The 19,601-nt window shown below is 42.4% G+C and overlaps 1 protein-coding gene across 41 annotated transcripts in view; it reads right to left on the bottom strand.

Moving 5' to 3' along the window:
- The window catches only part of PPEF1 (protein phosphatase with EF-hand domain 1), a 147,627-nt gene that overhangs the window by 111,838 nt on the left and 16,188 nt on the right, over positions 1-19,601 (bottom strand). For 17 of the 41 annotated variants that reach the window (XM_012106317.4, XM_042241753.1, XM_042241754.1 and 14 more), the window contains 3 exons: positions 7,684-7,767; positions 3,446-3,544; positions 2,374-2,450 (listed from right to left, as the gene is read on the bottom strand). The gene's annotated coding sequence lies outside the window, so the exon portion shown is untranslated. Of the gene's footprint in view, positions 1-2,373; positions 2,451-3,445; positions 3,545-3,708; positions 3,819-7,683; positions 7,768-19,601 lie in introns of those variants that run through there. The other 24 variants (XM_012106318.4, XM_060407670.1, XM_042241747.1 and 21 more) reach the window with 7 other exon arrangements.

Below are 19,601 nucleotides of genomic sequence, written 5' to 3'. Positions count from 1 at the left end.
AAAGGCATTTGGTTCTCAGCCACTCCTCAGTCAACTCATTACACAACAAACAAAAGTCCATATAAAAGATTCACTAAGAAATAAAAAGCATCAAACTTGAGTATATTTCTGCTAGATTGTAAGCTCCATGGCTACCTTTCTTTGTAAATACTCCTTGAATCTCTGGCACCTACACAGTGCCTTTCACATAGCAGGTGTTTGAAAAATGCCAAGTGAATGAATGAATAAGGGAATAAATATTTGTAATCCAGGGCCCTTTAAAAAATGAATGCTAAACGTAATAGTCCATCATTCAATGCACAAATACATGCTATTTAATTACATAAAAGTCTTTTATTAAACCAGAAAATGGGTAGTACTTATATTCATTTTTAAAGAAAAATTTTAAATCATGACAGAAAGAAATGAGAATTGTTTGAGAATTTTTGGTTATTTAGAAAAAATAATTTGCTATTGGAATTTTTACATTATTAATTGATAATAATTTAATTTCCTCAGGTAACAGGTAAAACAAAACAAATAAGAGTCACCCCATTTTATTTCTCACCAAAACAAGAGCTGATTATGGCCAGGTGCCACTCACTACTCCCACACACTACCCCCACACACTACCCGACCTAGACTGCAATCACACATGTTTGGAAGCAGTGTAAGTGCCTTTGAAGACAACCCTGGGTGGTATAAAGCTGATAAAAATGATCTGGGAATTTTCCATTATGCGGGACAATCTAAGCTCCTTCCATTCCCTGCCCTCTGTCAGCGTGAGATAAGTACTTAGTGTGCAAAAGGAGTCTGAAGAAATGATGCCCTAGGGCCTGAAAGGGGTTCTCTGGCTCAAGAGGCGGAGAGTCTCTGCAGCCTTCACCAAGACCTGAGGATGCCACGGTCGGTGATAAAAACCACCAAAAAGGTGGATCTTGGCAAAAAACAGCTTGAAACTTGCTCAGTGCTGCTGCCCCTACCAATACACACCAAGGATGATTCTAAAGTACAAACATAAAATAGTGACTCATCGTTGGCACTCACTCATAATCTGCCAAAGGAAAAGTCTTCTGAGGTTTCTGCTAAAAGGTTCTACTGTGGGGGGCAGGGGAGGAGTAGAAGGAGCCAGGAGAACTGGAGGGCAAGACTGTTTGACACGGTTTAGTTCCTTTCATTTAATCACTATTCATTTCCCAATGCAAAAATACAAGGAAAGAACAAACGATGGCCCTTGGAGCCAATCCAACCTTGGCCTCCAAGCACCCTTCAAGTACTAGCCCAGCCTCCCTGAGCTGTTCTTACTTATTCTTGGTTTTCCTTCTAAGTGCATCTCTACTGAAGGCCCACACCTTCCTCAGCCACCATGACCTTGATTCTGCTCCACCTCTGGCATTCTAGATGTGAACTGCATGGTTTCCCATGCGAGAAACTCAGCTTTTCCTAGAGATGATGACTTCTGTGAGAAATCTGTACTCTAGCTCTGGCCCCAAGAACCCCAAATTCAGAACCCACGGTCATCAACTGGCAACAAAGCCCAGTCCCCAGTGTAGGAGGTGAGCACGTCTAATTGTTTAATTCTCCCCCCTCAGAGCATGAGACACAAGGAGCACAGACACCTCTTCAGGCTCACTCTGCTGTAGCATGCTTTTTGGCATCTGCTGAAACAGAGGTTCTACAGCCTGAGGTCTGTGGACTAAACATGACGAAGGGGCATAGAGGGGGTAGAAGAGTCCCTGGCAGACTGCTCTAGAAGGGCCCTTTCCACCACTACCCCTCCAGTATAATCCTGTAAGCATGTACTCCTGTCTGAGGTCTTCAATGAATAAGGGGAATTCTGTAAGACTAAGCTGATGATTATGCCTGGGTCCATGAAAGGGGAAGAAAAACAAGGAAACCATACTGACCACCAGAAGCTATCCAAGGGTGTGTGCTGTTCTCCCAGACAGGATTGTAATCAGGAGGCAGCTAGGCCAAGTGCCAGGTTTTCCAAAGAACGTTTGTGGGAGAATTGTATGTGGTTTATGATTCTCGAACTTAGACCAAAAAAAAAAAAAAAAAAAAGCCCTACCATCAAATAAGTTCAGGAGAAGCAGTATTCAACAGGTTCCTTCACTGCAGGACTTCCCAGAACTTTCTGAATGTCAATGTGTATCTCTAACATGAATCTCTAAGAAAAAGCTAGAGTGTTCACTCTTTCCCAAACAGCCAAACAGGGGACCCTCTTGAGGTAAAGTATTTCAATAACATCTATCATTCATAACTGCTAATGCTGGCCCAATGGAGACTGGGGTTTAGAAGTCAGACAAACCAGAGTTTAAATTCTTCTCAGCTAGTTATTAATTCCTCTGCACCTCAGTTTTCTCATAAGAAAATAGAGATAAAAACACTTACCTTACAGACTTGTACTAAAGACTAATGAGAAGATTGATGATGGAAAAACACAACTGGCACAGAGCAATTCTTCTTAGCTGAGGGGTTAAGAAGAGCCATGCATGAGTTGGTACCTATTGTGGTCCAAGTATTGAAACAAAACCTGTTTGCTCTTATCTCTTTCTTCAGAATGCACTGTCCAGGGACCTCCCAGAGACTAAACCCTGTGGGTGTCTACTGGTTCTGGGATAACTGCAGATTCACAAAGAAATGGACTCTTTTCCCTCCAGAGAGCTTTTTTTATTATTACTGGTAAAGAAAAGACACTTTACCAGTAACAATAACAGTTAAAATCACAACCGTTTATTAAGGGACTATTTACCCAGCACAGTGGATACTTTATATTTCTATTATTCCAGTTAATCATCACAGCAACTTTCAAGGAATATCATCACTCTGTATTAATAAAGATGAAAAAACTGAGACTGAGAAATTAAATGAGACTCCATGGCACAGCTGATCAGTGCAGGACTGAAGACCCATTCTATTTAATGCTTTAAAAAAAATGTCTATTCCACCAAAAAGTTAGCTGTGCTTTGGTTTCAGGATCCAATTTGATCTACAGAAGCACAAAATCACCAAAAAGAAATCTTGAACATTGCAAGGGATTCCATGCCCCTTTTTTACAGACAGATGGAAATCCTGTGGTCCTGTGCAACAACAACAGGGCAAGGAAAATTTCTGAATCTTCAGTTGTGTAGTGGGCAATGCCTATGAAGGGTCTGGAAGAGTTTCTCAAAGTATCCCTTCTCTCATTTTTTAGCTCTCACCCAAGTGACCACAGAGTTTTCCCGAGTATCGAGTTCATTTGAAATAGGCTACACTGCTTCATAATGCAAATTCACCTGTACATCTTTTGTAAGACAATGACAACTGATTTGCAATCACCATCTTCAAGAAAAATCTGAGAAAATGCAAAGCAACAAAATAAACTTCAAGGAGTGCACATTTCTCGTTCCATTGCTACACAACATATGTTTATAATGTAGACTTCTGCTTGCCCCAAATACCTAAGAACAAACAAACATATTACCTGCTTCTTCTGCTTGGCCAATGTAGAGGTTTATCCTCACCCCAGGCGCTTCAAGAGAAACAAAATCAGGAAAAAAACTTCTCTGAGGGATGCAGAGATCTGAAAGAAAAGAGGTACAATTTCAGCTCTCTCTGGAGCATCCCCCTACACACACACATACACACACACACAGACACAGACACACATACTCTATACATCTCACATCTCTACGGCTCTGTGCAGGGAGAGCTCTTGATTAAATATATCAAAAAACAAATACATACACATACACACAAAGAAATAACTCAAACAGGCTTTGCCTTTCAGCCTGGAAGACGAGCCCAGAGCTGCAGATCTGGGAGAGGCTGCGCTGGCCCGTGAGCCGCAGCTGTCTGCCCCAACCCTGCCCTGTTCCCAGCAAAGAGATAAAGGGAAGCACTCAAGTAATGGGCTTTGGTCACATGACTGCTTCCAAGGGGACCAGGCTTTGTATAGGCAAGACCGAGCCACTGTTTGCATAAATAATCTGGTCAGTACAAAATACAGAATGAATTTTGGTAAATAAGAGCAGAAAAGCATTTAGTAACTGACTTTTAAGTCAACTGAGGATAATTTTCAGGAAACATTATAGTAAGCTGAGCACAATTAAGAGAAGGAAGTGGGAACACTAAACATTCCTCCTTAGGACTTGAAGAGGCATGGGTTTAAGGGTGTAGCCTTTGGGCGCCACGCTACAAATTTACTTCTATGGCATTTTTATTCCTCTGCTTGTTGGAGAACATGAAACTGACTCCTCCTAAAACCAAGTTCATCTGTGGAGTTTATGATTAACTGCTCTATCCAAAACTTTATTCCGTTTCTTAATCTGCACCTGTTTCCCTGAAGTTGAGGAGTATCATAGAAAAGGGAGGACTAAAACTGGGCAGGACCGTGCAGAGCCCTCCCAAGCACAAAAGCCCCTCCATGTCCTGTTTCTTATTTGTAGAAAAAGGTCCTGGTCTCCTAGCCTCCTTGAGTTCAAAGAGCAGATGCAGGCAGTTAATGATGTGGACAACAGAGTCTCAGGACTCCCAGTTCCTCCCAAAGCGATACAGATAATCTGACGCATATCTCAGAGTTGTTCTGCAGAACTAAGATCCCTTACCCAGTGGAGGATGGTGGCTCCTCGCTGACTACAAGCATGTAGACCCCAGACTAGTTGGAATCAGAAGGTGGAGATCCCTGAAACACCCCACAGCTACCTCACCAGCAACCAGTCAAAGGATGATCTACAAGCAGATCATGCATGCTGTGACCCTCGCCCCAACACTGTCTTTAAAATCCCTGCCTGAAAGCCATCAAGGAGTTCGGATCTTTGGAAGCATGAGCTGCCCTTCTCCTTGCCTGGCCCTGCAACAAACCTTTGTTACAAACACCTGCTGTCAGTGTTTGGCTTTCTGCACCGTGGCCACATGAGCCCTTGCTCAGTAAAAAAAAAAAGAAAAAAAATGTGTCTGTGAGAGGGAGATTCACCTCCCATCATCAGCATAACGGAAGCGGAAAGCTGACCTGTGGTTCTGCTGACGTTGAGAAGGAAGAGGAGGGAGACACGACTGAAAGACTGAAGTGCCAGTGTCAGTACTGTATGTCACCAGCCTCAGTTCTGCTATCTTTGGAGGCAATTCAGGGGTGAGAGATCTTGCTCCTCAAGTCTCAAGTTGCCTGCTGCTGCACCAACAGCAATATTCCTCCCAAACTCTTCCCAGCTGGTTACACACCACGTGCGTTTTTGAGCTTACTGGCCTTAGGCATCCTGAGCTAGGATTTAAAAGTCTCCAGCCATAAGCATTTCATAACCCCACCCAAGCTGCTCTTTAGCCAATTCCTTTTTGCAATTGAGAGCCGCAGGAGATCCAGTAAAGTGGTTACCTAGCTTACTATTTAATCTAATGGAATCACTTTAAAAAATAACTGGAAAGGCAGTTCTGGGCTTCAGAACTCCTATTAGCATATTAAATATTACAAGAGGGCCTCATTATGAGGCAATACAACCATGGCAGAGGCTCCAGGACCAGAAACTGGTAAGGCTGCCATAAGCACTATAAACGATAATACAATTACCCAGGCTCCCCCAAAATAATGGACAATGTCACTATACGGCTGGATTTCCAGCCAAATGCCTATTCAAGCCACGTGATTAAATGGTGCCTATGTCTAGCTACAGTTGTTCAAATGTCACCTCCTCTGTGTGAAGCCTTTCCTAAATCACCAAAGCGGAGTTAGTCATTCTGTCTTCTGGCTCTCCAACCCATGTGTGTGTCCAATTATAGAACTTCCCAAAGTGTGCTGTAATTTGTCCTTTTACATGTGAAATCCTGAAAGAAAAGGATCCATTTCATTCCTCTTGGCATCTCTGCCTCCAAATGCATAAGAGCATTTGAAGGGGAGCAGGTTTTGCCACCCAAAATATGCCATTTAGGCATAGGAATAATTTTGAGCTAAAGGCAATCAAAAATCCAGCAGATTCAGGAAAAGCTCTTTACCTCCCCCTCAACAGCCTAAATTTACATTGGAAAGGGGCCTTGTACCAGGAAGAGAACTATTACCAGAGATACCTTTTTACCTAAGAAACTTATTTGCGTAACAGGGCAACCCTTGTTTTCCAAATCTCTCCTCTGCCTTCCTGTGAATGTCCTTCCTTTTCTCTGTATCCCCAGACTCCCAACCGCTTTCCTTAGCTCAGGACATTATATAAGCTCCAATCGAGTGCGTGCACGTGTGCTCAATCACTCAGTATGTCCGACTCTGTGTGACCCCCCGGACTGTAGCCCGCCAGGCTCCTCTGTCCATGGGATTTCCCAAGCAAGAATAGTGGAGTGGGGTGCTATTTCCTCCTCCAGGGGATCTTCCCTATCTTTGAGTCTTCATATGTTTATAGGGTTTCTGTATATACATAATTAAATTTGTTTTTCTATTAACCTGCCTTATATAAATATAACTACTATACTAGCCAAAGAACCTAGAAGGGCAAGAGAAAATTTTTCTGCCCCTAAAGTACTCACTAAATATTTAATCATAGAAAGAAAGGAAGGAAAGAACTTATGATTTAGGTAGGTGGTTGTTTTAATTGCCAGTCTCTGGACCATGAATTGGACTGGCTGTGAACTTTACATGATTTGTCTAAAATTTAGAGTTTGTTTACAATGAAGACTTTTACCATATTTTCCCACTGTATGAGGAACACTGAAATATTACTTTGAGCACCACAAAGACTCCTGTAGCCAGCCTCAAATTGTTAAATGAACCAGCACTGACATATAGGAACAAATCACAATAACAACATTTATTGATCATGTTATAGAACATTATATAACATTATATAACATCATGTTATAGAACATGTTTATAGAACATTACCATGTTCTAGACACTTGTTGATTTTAAAGGTGTTAATCTTATTTAATCCACACACTATCCTATGAGGCATATACTATTATTATTCCTACTTATGCATTAGAAACTGGAGCCCAAAGTCCAACAGCAAATGAGTGGCAGAGCTGGGATTTCAACTTGGGCACTTTGACTCTAGAACTTCTACTTATAATCATTTTGTGGCAGGAGGTAGATGGGCACCCCTCCAGGGTAAAATGATTTGAGATTCATTCCCTGTGGACAAAAACTCCAAGGTAAGAACAGCAGGACAAATAAGGGAGAAGGCTGGGCCCTGCCCAGACCACATATTTCTCAAAGTGAGGAAACCTCCCCAACCACATATCTGCATAAAGGCTTCTGGGAAGTCAAAGGGGGAGTGATGCCAAGGAATGCTCTACCCAGACGCCTTTTCAGTAGAATCCATTTGGCTAAAAGATGCCTGCACACACATGGGAGGATCTTGAGATTTACCAAATATGGACTGTGAACCAAGCAAATCAAAATGACTGGCCAAAGGAAATCTGGAAGAAATGTCCCATAAAAATAATTCAAACTGTAACGAGGGTGCGACTCAGTAACTGAGTCCACTTGTGTATCTATCCACACATACTGTACTCTTTTTCCTGTTAAATAGTTTACTTGTTTCACTACTTTCTTTGTAGGAATTCTTTTCTGCAAAGCTGAAGGGCCAGGCCCTTGTCACTGACCACTGGTCTAGCGGCTAGGATTTGGTGTTCTCAGGGCTGCTACCCGGCCTCAATCTCTGGCTGGGAACCCAAGCTCCACTCCAAGTCACTGCAGGCCAAGGCCATCCGAGATCAATTACAGTATACTGCTTCAGTCAGCACCTGTGTGTTTGCAAAATGAAGCTGCCAGCCTCTTCAGACGCTCTCCTACTTTCCTCCAGCTAGGCAGGGATGTGTTCCCCCAGCCTGAAAAAAGAAAATATAATGGGCAAAATAACGTTAACTCACCCAATAACAGACTGATACCCCCAACAGGCAAGGGGGGTCAATTTCTCTCTCAATGGGCACAGTGTCATATGAAAATAGCCAATGGAAAGGTGAGAGATCAGTTTCCTCCTGGGAAAAGGCCATAGAAATATCAAATCATTCTGAACTAAGATGCACTGTGCTTTTCTATGCAATTCAACACATTTTTATTGCTCTCCCTCTATTTGGCAGGCACTGTGTTGAAAGGACAAGGAGATAAATGGTAAACAAAATGGATATGATTAGGTGAGGCAAACACACAGGTAAATAAGAAATCAAAATAAAATTACAAATAAAAGTACCTCTGCTATTGGAATATAAGCACCAGGAACCTAAAACACTGACAGGCACATAACAGATATTTATTACATGAATAAATGAAAGCAATACGGTATGACAAAATCTCTAATAGGACAGGCAGGGGGCACAGAGAAAGAGCCCTGCCCCTGAGAGGAGGGTGAAGTAAGGCTTTCTAGAAGTGAAACCCTAAGGCCGGAGGATTACATAGCCAGAAGTTAGGAGTTAACCAGAAGAAAAGAGTGAAGGAGAATAAAAGGTCTCCTGTAGATACGTACCTAACAAGGATGTGCAACAGCAGCAGTGAAACAAAAATCAGAACGAACTGAGTTCCTAATTATAACGCTGCAATTAGACTTATAAGCAGATAAAACTGTCCATCTGCTCTGACTGAGAAATGGTGGCTGCACAACCTCTACAGCCTGGACTCACTCACTCTTTCCTGGCTGTCTTGGTGGTCTCTCTTTCTCACTTACCCACTCCCCTATTGGGTTTCCCTTCACCTTTCAAATAAACTTGGTCTCAAATGTTTGTCTTGGGGTCAGCTTCTGAGGGAACCCAAATCAGGACACTCAGTTAGTCTATAGTAGTAGCAAGCTATAGCAAGGCATAGAGGAACAGAGAAGGCTGGTTTTCTCACAAGGGAGAAATTGGGCATGGCAGGTAAACCTCTACTATTTCACAAGCTTCCTGGAGCTGGCCACAGTTCCAACTTCTATAAAGGAAAAGTCATTCTAATGAGCAGCTCCTATTATTGGTCATGACACAGCTAAGGAAAATATGCTAGAATCCAGGCAAAGCAACTGGACTTGGGAACAGACTGAGAAGAAACGATGTGTGCGGATCTGCTTGGTGGTGAGTAGTACTTAAACTAAAGTGTCTGCCCGCTCATGGTGCCTGATACCTTAACTCCTGATAGCACCAAAGTGGGGAGTTCAGATTGGGCTGGCCTCCCAGCTCTGGCGACTCTCAGCTAGCCCTCTAGTGCTGGGGCTGTTCCCAACTAAGGCTCAGCAGCTCACGCAAAAGCCAATACTCAAGAGATGAGTGGTGGTTGGAAGAAAAAGGCTGTTTTATTCAGGAGGCCAACAACCTGGGGAGAAGGTGGACTAGTGTCCAAAACCCAACTCTGAAGACTTTGCTCAACCATGAAAGTGTTTAAAGGGAGAATTATTTGGGGAAGGGGCCAGCGTCTCCCTTATCTTCCACTATGTTCAGACTTTCTTCTGAACGGCTGGTGGTGAGGTAACAAGGTGGTGTCCCAGGATGCATGTGCATGGCCTGAAGCTGCCATCCTCTGCCCGGGTGGGGCCTTAGCTCCTGCAGAAGAGCTCAGAGACACTGTTCTATGCGCCCCCTGAGGAGGAGCCAGGACCGTGCACTGCTGTTTCTGGACCGCTCCTCCCCAGTTTCTGCATTTCTTCACTTGATTAGCAACTGTTCAAAGCTCGCCTTTGGGACTCAGGGAAGAGCAAGGGGGCTGAATGAAGCCTGTTTCCTACAATAAGAAACAGGGGACACAGAAAGGATTTGTACCCTAGAGAGCCCCACAGGATCCTGCTCCATTTCAGGGCCAGTGATAAGCAATCACATCCAATCCCAGCTTCCTGGCACTTCTTGCTGTTGTTTGGTCAGTCGTATCGGACTCTCTGCAACTCCATGGACTGTAGCCCACCAGGCTCCTCTGTCCATGGGATTTCCTAGCACCTAATAGTCTCCAAACTGAGGTACCTGCCCCACAGCAAAAACCAGATCTGTTGGACAACAGAAAGCAAAGTAACAGAACTCATATTTTCTAATTCTTTTTGAATTTTCTACTTCCATAATGTACACTTTTGGTAATATACACAAAATAGAGTTTAATAGTATTAGTTGTATATAAATAAATATAATTATCAGATATCCATTCTAAGAAACTTTCATTGAGAGAAGTTCATGATCAAAAACATTTGAAGAACTTTGATTTAAAGAGCCTGCTTCTTTTGAAGAGAGGGAAGGAATACTAAGTAGTTTTACATTTTAATGAAGAGAAAGAATCAAGCCTATTTCCAGGGATGATTTCTGGGTATTGAAAAACCACATTAAGTAGGAGAAAAGAGAGGCCAGATTTGGCAAGTCATTAGAAAGTTATTAAAATAAATCAAAGACGGGTTATAAGTCACTATCAGGTGAAAGAAATTCATAAAGGTCAGTGCTGGCCACATCTGTCTATTGGGGTCACCTGGTCAGCAGCCACAATGACAGGCTAAAATAGCTGTCATGTGTTGAAGTTTATAAATTCATCACTGAAAAGGCTCCATCTTGGGTATAAAAGTTGAGCTTTCCATGGCTGTCACTTAATAAATAGCATATTAGTAGATATTAGAATTTAACCACTGGTAATCTAACCCTACGGAGAAGGCAATGGCACCCCACTCCAGTACTCTTGCCTGGAAAATCCTATGGACTAAGGAGCCTGGTAGGCTGCAGTCCATGGGGTCGCTAAGAGTCGGGCATGACTGAGTGACTTCACTTTCACTTTTCACTTTCATGCATTGGAGAAGGAAATGGTAACCCACTCCAGTGTTCTTGCCTGGAGAATCCCAGGGACGGCGGAGCCTGGTGGGCTGCCATCTATGGGGTCTCACAGAGTCGGACATGACTGAAGCGACTTAGCAGCAATCTAACCCTGAGCCACCAGGATAAGATGGCTGGATGGCATCACCAATGCAATGGACGTGAACTTGGGCAAACTTCGGGAGATGGTGAGGGACAGGGAGGCCTGGCGTGCTGTAGTCCACAGGGTCGCAAAGAGTCAGACATGACTGGGTGACTGAACAACAGTCGAACCCTAGCTTTGTCCAAGATGGCTTGACTCAAAAAACAAAACTCCTTAAATTAACCTTGAATGTTCATAAATCAAACGAAAGAGTAACACAGAGTAAGGACACACTACCCTGTCTCTTCCATAGAATAAAGCTATAAAACCTGGACAGAATCCGTGGACCAGCTATTTGAAGACTGTGGTAAATTTCAAGATGGCCCCCAATGATCCCTGCCTCCTGGTATTCATGCTTTTGTGTAATCTCCTCCCTTTCAGTGTAAGGCTTGACCTAGTGACTGACTTCTAGTCAACAGAATATGGCAAATGTGTTTGGCTGTTACTTCTGTGACTAAGTTATGAAAGATTGTGACTTTCTGTCCTGTAAGCAGACTCTCTCTATTGCCTTCACAACTCGTGTGTTTTTGATGAAATAATCTGTCGTGCTGGAGAGGCCCCCATGGCACAGGACTGAGGGAAGTCATGGGCCAAAAGCCAGCATGGAACTGAGGCCCTCAGTCAAACAGACCTCAAGAAACTAAAATCTTGCCAACAACCATGTGAGCTTGGAAGCAGATCCTCCCCTAGTGAAGCCTTAAGATGACTGCAGCAGCTTGTGAGAGACCCTGAAATAGAGGGTCCATGTAAACTGCACCTGGATTCGTGACCCAAAAAAGCTGTGAGATCATAAATGTGCATTTTAAGCCTCTAGTTTTTTGTTATTTTTTATACAGCAATAAATAAGTACCACAAAGATTCTGGAAATAAACAGCAAAAGGCATTCTGAGAAGATGAGTTTGAAGTACTGCCACACTGGTGATGAGTTAACCATTTTCTTCTCTCCAATTTCCACAGCCTGGATTTAAGGAAGCATAAATTCATATCAAAAGCACAGTGAGCTAACACCTATTAGATTTTTTTAAAACTCTAATAATACCCAGTACTGGCTAGGATATGGAGCAACTAGAACTCTTATACTTTGCTGGTGGGAAAACAAAATAGTGCAGCCATTCTGAAAAATAGTTTGATAGTCTCTCATACAGTTGAATATGTACTTGCCATATGACATAGTAACCCTAGCCCCTGGGTATTTACTCTAAAGGAATGAAAGTTTATATTCACATAGAAACCTGTACTCAAGTTCATATGGTCAAATACTTAAAACAACCCAAATGTCCTTCAGTGGATAAACGGACATACAAACTGCAGGACAGCCATATGATGCAATATTAATTACCAATAAAAAGGAACACACTACTGATAAAGACAACCTGGGTGAATTTCAAAGGTATTATGCTGAAAGAAGTCAGGCTTAAAACGTTGAGTACACTTATATGACATTCTCAAAAAGACAAAACTGTAGTAATGGAGAGCTGATTAATGGCTGCCAAGGCTTATGGGGTGAGGGAAAATGTGACTACAAAGGAAGGGCAAGGAGTTTTGGAGGTGATGTTCTGTATCCTGATTATGGTGGAGGTGACACTAACCTAGCCAAGTGTTAAAATTCACAGAACTGTACAAGTCGGTTTTACTGTACACTAATTTAAAAATAATTTTTTAAAAAAACTTCCGAGCTGCCCTTGGTGCCTTAGTGCCTTTGGGTCTGCAGACATTAAAGTCTGCATGGGCTGACTGTGACTGCCAAGGGTCTTCCTAAAGCAATGCCAGAAGCAGTGCCTGCCACTGCAAACTATGAGCACTAAGGAATACACTTGTCCTTGTGTTGGACTTCACTTTTAGCTATCCATGGGCAAAACTCAAAATCAGAGACCCCAGTGAGAAAAAGCAACCCATCCATCCTTTAACAGATACTTACTGAGCAAGTTCCAGCTATGAGGCAGATACAAAACTGAAAACATTCTGATTCATTTCCCTACCAGATTCATAGTGTAATGAGGGACACAGGCCATCCACAAATAATTTTAAGACAAAAGGTGTAGGTATGAGGCAGGAGACAGACATGCCCCAGGCTGAACAGTTTCTCCACAATGGACAGAAACTGCATAAAAGCGGGATGATGGAGGAGGTTGGGCCCTACCCAGATAAGAGATAAAAGACCACATATTTCTACTTCTCAAAGTCAAGGAGATCTCCCCGACTACACATGCGCAGAAAGGCTCCTTAGAGGTCCAAAAGGGAGGGGACATCACCTCACAGTAAGTGATGTCAACTTCCCATAAGCCTCTTCACCAGAGTCCACCTTGGCAAAGAGATGAGTATGCACACGAGAGGATTCTGAGATATGCTAATACAGACTCAGAACCAGACAAATCAAAATGACTGGCCAAAGGAAACCTGGAAGGAATGCCCCACAAAAGTGATTCAAGGGGTTTCCCTGGTGGTCCAGTGGTTAAGAAATCCACCTTGCAATGCAAGGGACACTGGTTCAATCCCTGGTCTGGGAAGATCCCTCATGTTTCAGGGCAACTGAGCCCATGCACCACAACTACTAAGCCTGCATGCCTAGAACCCGTGCTCTGCAACAAGAGAAGCCACCACGACGAGAAGCCTGTGCACCAGAACTACACAGTAGCCACCACTCGCCGCAACTGGACACAGCCTGCGAGCAGCGACAAAGACCGAGCGCAGCCCAAAGTTACATAAATAAATAAATATTTTTTAAGTGATTCAAACCACCAGGAGGGCACAACTCTCTCTGAGCCTGCCCATGTGTCTATCCACATGTACCATACCCTTTACCTCCTAATAAACACTTGACTTGTTTTACTATTTTCCATTTTCGTGTGAATTCTGCAGAGCCGAAGAGCCAGGGCCTTGTCACTGACCACTGGTCTAGTGGCTGGGATTTGGCGCCTTCACTGTCTATAACCGGCCTCAGTCTCTGGCCGGGAACCAAAATCCTGCTTCAAGCCACTACAGGCTGAGGCCACCCAAAATCACGTACAAAGATATGCCATGTACTACCGGAGCCCAGAAGGATACGAGCCCTGCCAGGACAAGTCAGGAGACATTTCCTAGAGTGTACAAGGTAGAGAATGGCATTCCAGGGAAATTGGGAGCACACCACATTTGAGTTATGTCTCCGGAGACTGGGGTGGGTAGAATGTATATACAGCAGAAGATGGGGATGTGAACCTGAGGAGGTAGACTGGTGCCAACTGTGACTGTTCTCATAAATCACAGCAAAGAATTCATACTTTTATCTGTCAGTCAAAGACTGCAATTTCAAATGCGGACACGGGCTGGAGTCCATAACAGAAATGAACGAAGCAGCTGGGGCAGAAATGATGGGGCACTGTAGGGAGTTTCCGTCCAAATGGGGCAGCAGCTGTCCACAACTCCCAGCCCAGCACTGCCCGCTGTAATTTTTCAAAAGAAGCCGGACATGCTTTTATGTACAATCTCTGTATTTTTAAATGCCAGTATGAGTATACCTCTACAAACTTAAGATGCCATCGATTACAAGGTGTATCATTATTTTATGTACCTATAAGAAACAAAAAAGCAACTCATCAAACTGTGACACACCATTGATTTTAAGGCACATCCCAATTTCAGAGGTGCTAAAATGTGGAAAAATGTGTCCCTCAGAATCAATGAAATGCAGCAGTAATTCTCACTTTCTCAGAGCACTGTATAGACTCCAGTGCAAGGCTGCCAGACTGCAAACTCTGAGTGAAGAGGAGCCTGAGAGTAATCTCATTAGATTCACACTTTAGGAAGATGACTCTGCGGCTCACATGGCAATGACCTGGTGAAATGCCAGCCAGAGGAAGACCAATGAGGAAGCGCCTGCAATGATCCAAGAGATCAATGACAAGGGCTGAATTAAGGCAGTAGCAGTACAAATGGAGAGGAGAGGCCAAATGTGAAAGCCTTTTAGGAAATAAACCCACTGGTCCCAGACTGGGTATAGGGAGCAAGGAGGATAGAGGCATTGAAAAGGATTCCAAAGTTTCTAGTCTGGAATACTAGATGGATCCATCACATCTTCAACAATGCTCACTGGGTATCCACCAGGTGCTGGGCACTGCAGTGCGCCCTGGGGGTACAACGGTGGACAAAACACACATGGTCCCTGCCCTCTGGTCATTTACAGTCTAGTGAGTGACACCCTAACAAGTTAAAATGTCCCATAGGCAGCAGAGGCCCTTTTTAAAGCCTAGAAAATAAATCAGGTCTGCAGATTCTGATTAAAGAGGTTATCAGGTTATCAATAACAGCTAAAGTGATCAGAGGGAACACTTGTAAAGTTAGAGGCAACAGGGGCAAAATCAGATGCCTAGGAACAGAGACATTAAAAGGGAATGAGGAGGAGAGAGAAAACAAAGGAGACTAAAAACAGAACAATATGGAAAGGAAAAGGCTCAGGAGAGAGGTGTATCTGTAAACCAAGGGAGATACGTATTATCATGGAATCTAATATACCTTTATCTATAATTAATGCACAGAAGTAAATAACCTTGGCAAAATGTACAATTCAGATTTTCAGAATTATGGGTGTTTGGTGTTTTACATGAATTCCAAATAGCCTTATGAGAACTGCTTCTTATTTAGAGAGTTGTGGATATTTTTAAATATTGCCACTATCTGCTCTTTCAGCTTGTTATTGTGTCTCTGTTTGACATCTAGCATGAGTCGATGGCAGAGCAATGCTAATTCCTTCAGCAGGAGCTACAATCCATCATTCTAAGACAAAAGTGAAACAAAGAATATACATTTATACTATCCCCTCTCATGTCAAAGCACAGGGAATTGGGCAAAACTGATCTAGGCCAGACAGCAGAGTCCCCTTGCAAGATCATCACAAGGGTCATGTCCCAGAGCCCCGCACCAGGTTGTGATGTGGTAAGGTACTCTGGTCCTCTGGACTTGTTCAGAAAGGCCCTTTATTTTCTGAGAGAGGAAGTCAGGCCCAGATAGGTTAAGTAGCCTCCCAACATCATCGTCTTATGACTTGGTGGCCAGTACTCGTCCCGTTACATCAGAGTGATCCAACTCTATCCTAATAAAGACAGCTTCAATACTACATACACTAAAGTATGACACACTCAATACATAAAACACTAACTCTACTAGAGCTGGCCAAACAACTAAACAGGAAGAACATATGGCTCCATGTCTACCCAGATTTCATTCAATTTATCTGCTCCTTTAAGAGTTCTTACCCTTCCCTCTAAGTTTAACCAGTTCCACAAAGGTTGAAGGAAAGTACAACTCCTAGATTTTCATGTTGTTGGTTGTTCAATCTTTTAGCCTGACCTGCAGACTCAGGACACAATCCATCATCACGCTTACAGATCTTACTTGAAGAGGAGTCCTCAGCCTCATCTAGAATTTTCCAGATGGAGATTCTAGAATGACTCTTAAGGTTGTCTTGGTAACTCCATAATGATGAATGCAGGTATGACTGTACCTGCCAATGGAATGTGAACAACACAACCTGGATGAGAGAACCACTTCCTGCTTACTGGGAAGGTAGCTTCCACGTTCTCCAAGCTTACTTGTTGCCAACCATTACCTCCCTGTCAACCATGTTTGTTTTCATGAACATAGAGAACAAAGAACAGTTGGTTTCTTGAAGGAATATTGAAACTATTAGCTAAAGCAAGGCCTAGGAAATACCCATGGCTTTCTTTTCAAAACATTTGTTAGTATTGCCTCAGATGACTACAAATTTATGGTGGAGACTTTGGAAACGTTTTTAGAGAATTTTGTTTAAGAATACTTACTCTTGTCTTGGTTTTATTCATATATTCATCCAACAAATATTTGTTGAGCCCCTACTGTATGCCAGGCACTGTTTTAGACTCTGGAGTATATACGTGGACTCTATGATTTAGGGACTTTCAAAGGAAAAACTAGGGTTTAATAAGTCTTAGTTTAATAAAGCTGAAGTTAGTATTTTCATTAATATCCCCAAAAGGGCAAAAGTTATTCATTTACATAAAACTCTCTAAAATAGTGCTTCTCAAACTCTGATATGCTTATAGACAACCTGGGGACCCTGTTAAAACACAGATGCCTGGCCCAGCCCCTAGAAGTTCTGATTCAGTAGCTCTGGAGTTGGCTCCTGAATCTGGAGTGCTAATGAATTCCCAAGGGACGCTGAAGCGTACTTTGAGAGGCACTATTCTGTAACACAGTATGGCTTTTTTTTTTTTAATCTCTGTTTCTTTTTCAACCCACTCTTCCACAACTTTTAAAGTCAAATATATTCTACAATGCTTTTGTGTTTTTCACGGTCAACTCAGTATCAGCAGAACATGAGAATGTTGTGATATATAAATGAAACAATGTCATAAACTAAAGATTTCAAATATTTGGAAAGAATGAAAGAAATAACAATCATAAGCAAATTGATGTATCAGTAATGTACTAAAACCTCACGAATTTGCCCTAATGAGGTGGATTGTTATTCTTATTTCATAAGTCGGATTTACAAAACAGTTTTAAGGATATGTATTCAAATTAACCTGATGTAACTAAGAACAGGAAAATTTTACATGTTTAATGACTCTCTTACTTTAACAGGGAGATAAGAGCTATTTGTAATGAATATACTCACATTTCGATTAAAACTCTGGATTTTATATTACATGAGATACAAATACCTCCCCACTTAGGCCTCTGTTTCTCGCCACTAAACTGGTATGTCTGCCTCATATGCCATGCTCCTGCTGATGTGGTTATGTGAAACGGATACTAGGTAAATGAGCTAGCTAGTGGCAGATTCAAGATTTCTCTACACTGTTTTTCCTAAGAAGGCTATAAAGTTAATATAGGGTCTGGAGAAAGTACTGTCATTTTTAAAACTTAAAAAAGTCTCTGTACATGGAAGAATAGGAGGGTTAGGAAAGGGGACCAGGAGTAAATTCTCACAATTTCAAGGAAATATCAGCTCTGTCACTTATTAATACATGCCGGGTACCTTAGGAAACGTTTATTACTTCTCCAAGTGTCTTCTCATTTTAAAAATGAGGATAACATTTAAATGGAAAAATCTAAGTGGAAAATCCTTCATAAACTATAAAGTGCTAAACACATATCCGCTACCATTTCTAGGAGAGGCCTACATTTCCTGAGTGTATACACATCCTGGAGAAGAAATGTGGCCTGGTCTGTGGGTCAGGATGTGCTTAGGAGCATCAGAGACTTCAATTTCACAGTCAGATTGCCTGGAGTCATTTTATACAGCCACCACTTAACAGTTGTGTGTGAGCTTGGGAAAATTACACAACCTCTATGTCTGCTTCTTATAAACTGAGATAGTAATAGCACTGCTCACACTGAGTTGATATAAGGAATACATGGGTTCATACACATTGTGGCAGCCACGGATAGTTGCCTAGCCAGTATCTATTCTCCTTTTCTTCCATACCAATAAAGCCCTAATTTTGCTTTTGATGGCAATGGGCCCAGCCACCAAAACGTCATTTTCTAGGATCCCCAGTGGTTAGGGGTGGTCATGTGACTCTGTTCTGGCCAATGAGATATAAGGAGAAATCTAGTGGCTGAGCCTCCCAGAAAAGCCATTTTTCTGATTAAAAAAAAGAGAAGACTTAGCTGTCAGGAGCCCTTTGCTTTTACCCTTCCCCCACTGTGTCTGGAAGCATGACATAATACCTAGAGGAGAAGCAGCCCTTTTGAGTGCATTAGGACAAGAGGCTAATGCTGAGAATGATAATGCAGAAAGACTGAAGGAGAGCCTGGGACACAAATTATGTGAAGTGGCTTATTTCCTGACCTAATGTCACCTGAGGTAAAAGCCAACGCCTCTGCATTAAGTCCCTGTTATTTCACTTACCTCATCACATGCAGCCAAACACATTCTCTAACCAATACACTTGTAAAGCAGTTTTGAGTAGTGCCTGGCTTATAGTTAGCATTCAAAAAAATAATATTATTTGCCCAGCATTCTGTTGCCTAACCAGGTGGCCGACAAATATTGCCCCTTGATTCCTTACAACAGTACCCCAATTTTCCTTTTTGAACTCAATTCTGTCCCTATACTAAGCCCTGTGGTTTGCATGGGATTGACACCACCCTCCACTCTAAGTGTGAGATTGAACTGGCTTAATTCAATCAGCATGAGCCCACTTGCCAAGCAACAATGACTGCCCAGGGCTAGGCACACAAAACAGGCCTAGGCAGCTCACACATCCTCTTCTCCCAGCAAAAGGGAGAGTTCAGGTGGGCAAGTAACTAAAGACAGGCAATATGAGTAATCTCCAGGCTCCTATTTAATCTACTCAATCAAATCTACAGTCAAGCACAATAAAAATTCATATCCAACTCACCTTTTCCAAAGAAAAGAACAGCAACAAAATCTACAATTTTCAATTGTGTGAATTCACTGAAATTTCTCTTTGAGAAGAGGAAAAAAAAATTAACAGCTGGTTGAAACTGTTTTGTTTTTGTTTTTTGTAAACACGTCCAGGAGAACGCCTTTAAGAATAGATGTGCATCTGGGTTTTAGAATGAACGTTGGACCCGAAGGCAAACACTGTAAACCTATGACTAATATTGAAATAATATTCACAGACAGTTGTCATGGCAGCCTGCTCATTCTGCACAAAATAGAACCCACTGCATTTTAACAAGATTTAGCAAAGGAAAGCTGCTAGCCTGCAGACAGCCTCTAACTGCGTTAAACAACCTACTAATTGGTCTTGGTTTTGTCATTATATATAGCCTTCAGACTATACCCTAATTG

The sequence above is a fragment of the Ovis aries genome, chromosome X, assembly GCF_016772045.2.
Source record: "Ovis aries strain OAR_USU_Benz2616 breed Rambouillet chromosome X, ARS-UI_Ramb_v3.0, whole genome shotgun sequence".
Lineage (NCBI taxonomy): Eukaryota > Metazoa > Chordata > Mammalia > Artiodactyla > Bovidae > Ovis > Ovis aries.
The sequence above is the reverse complement of the archived record's forward strand: the minus strand, read 5'-3'. Positions and strand labels throughout refer to the sequence as shown.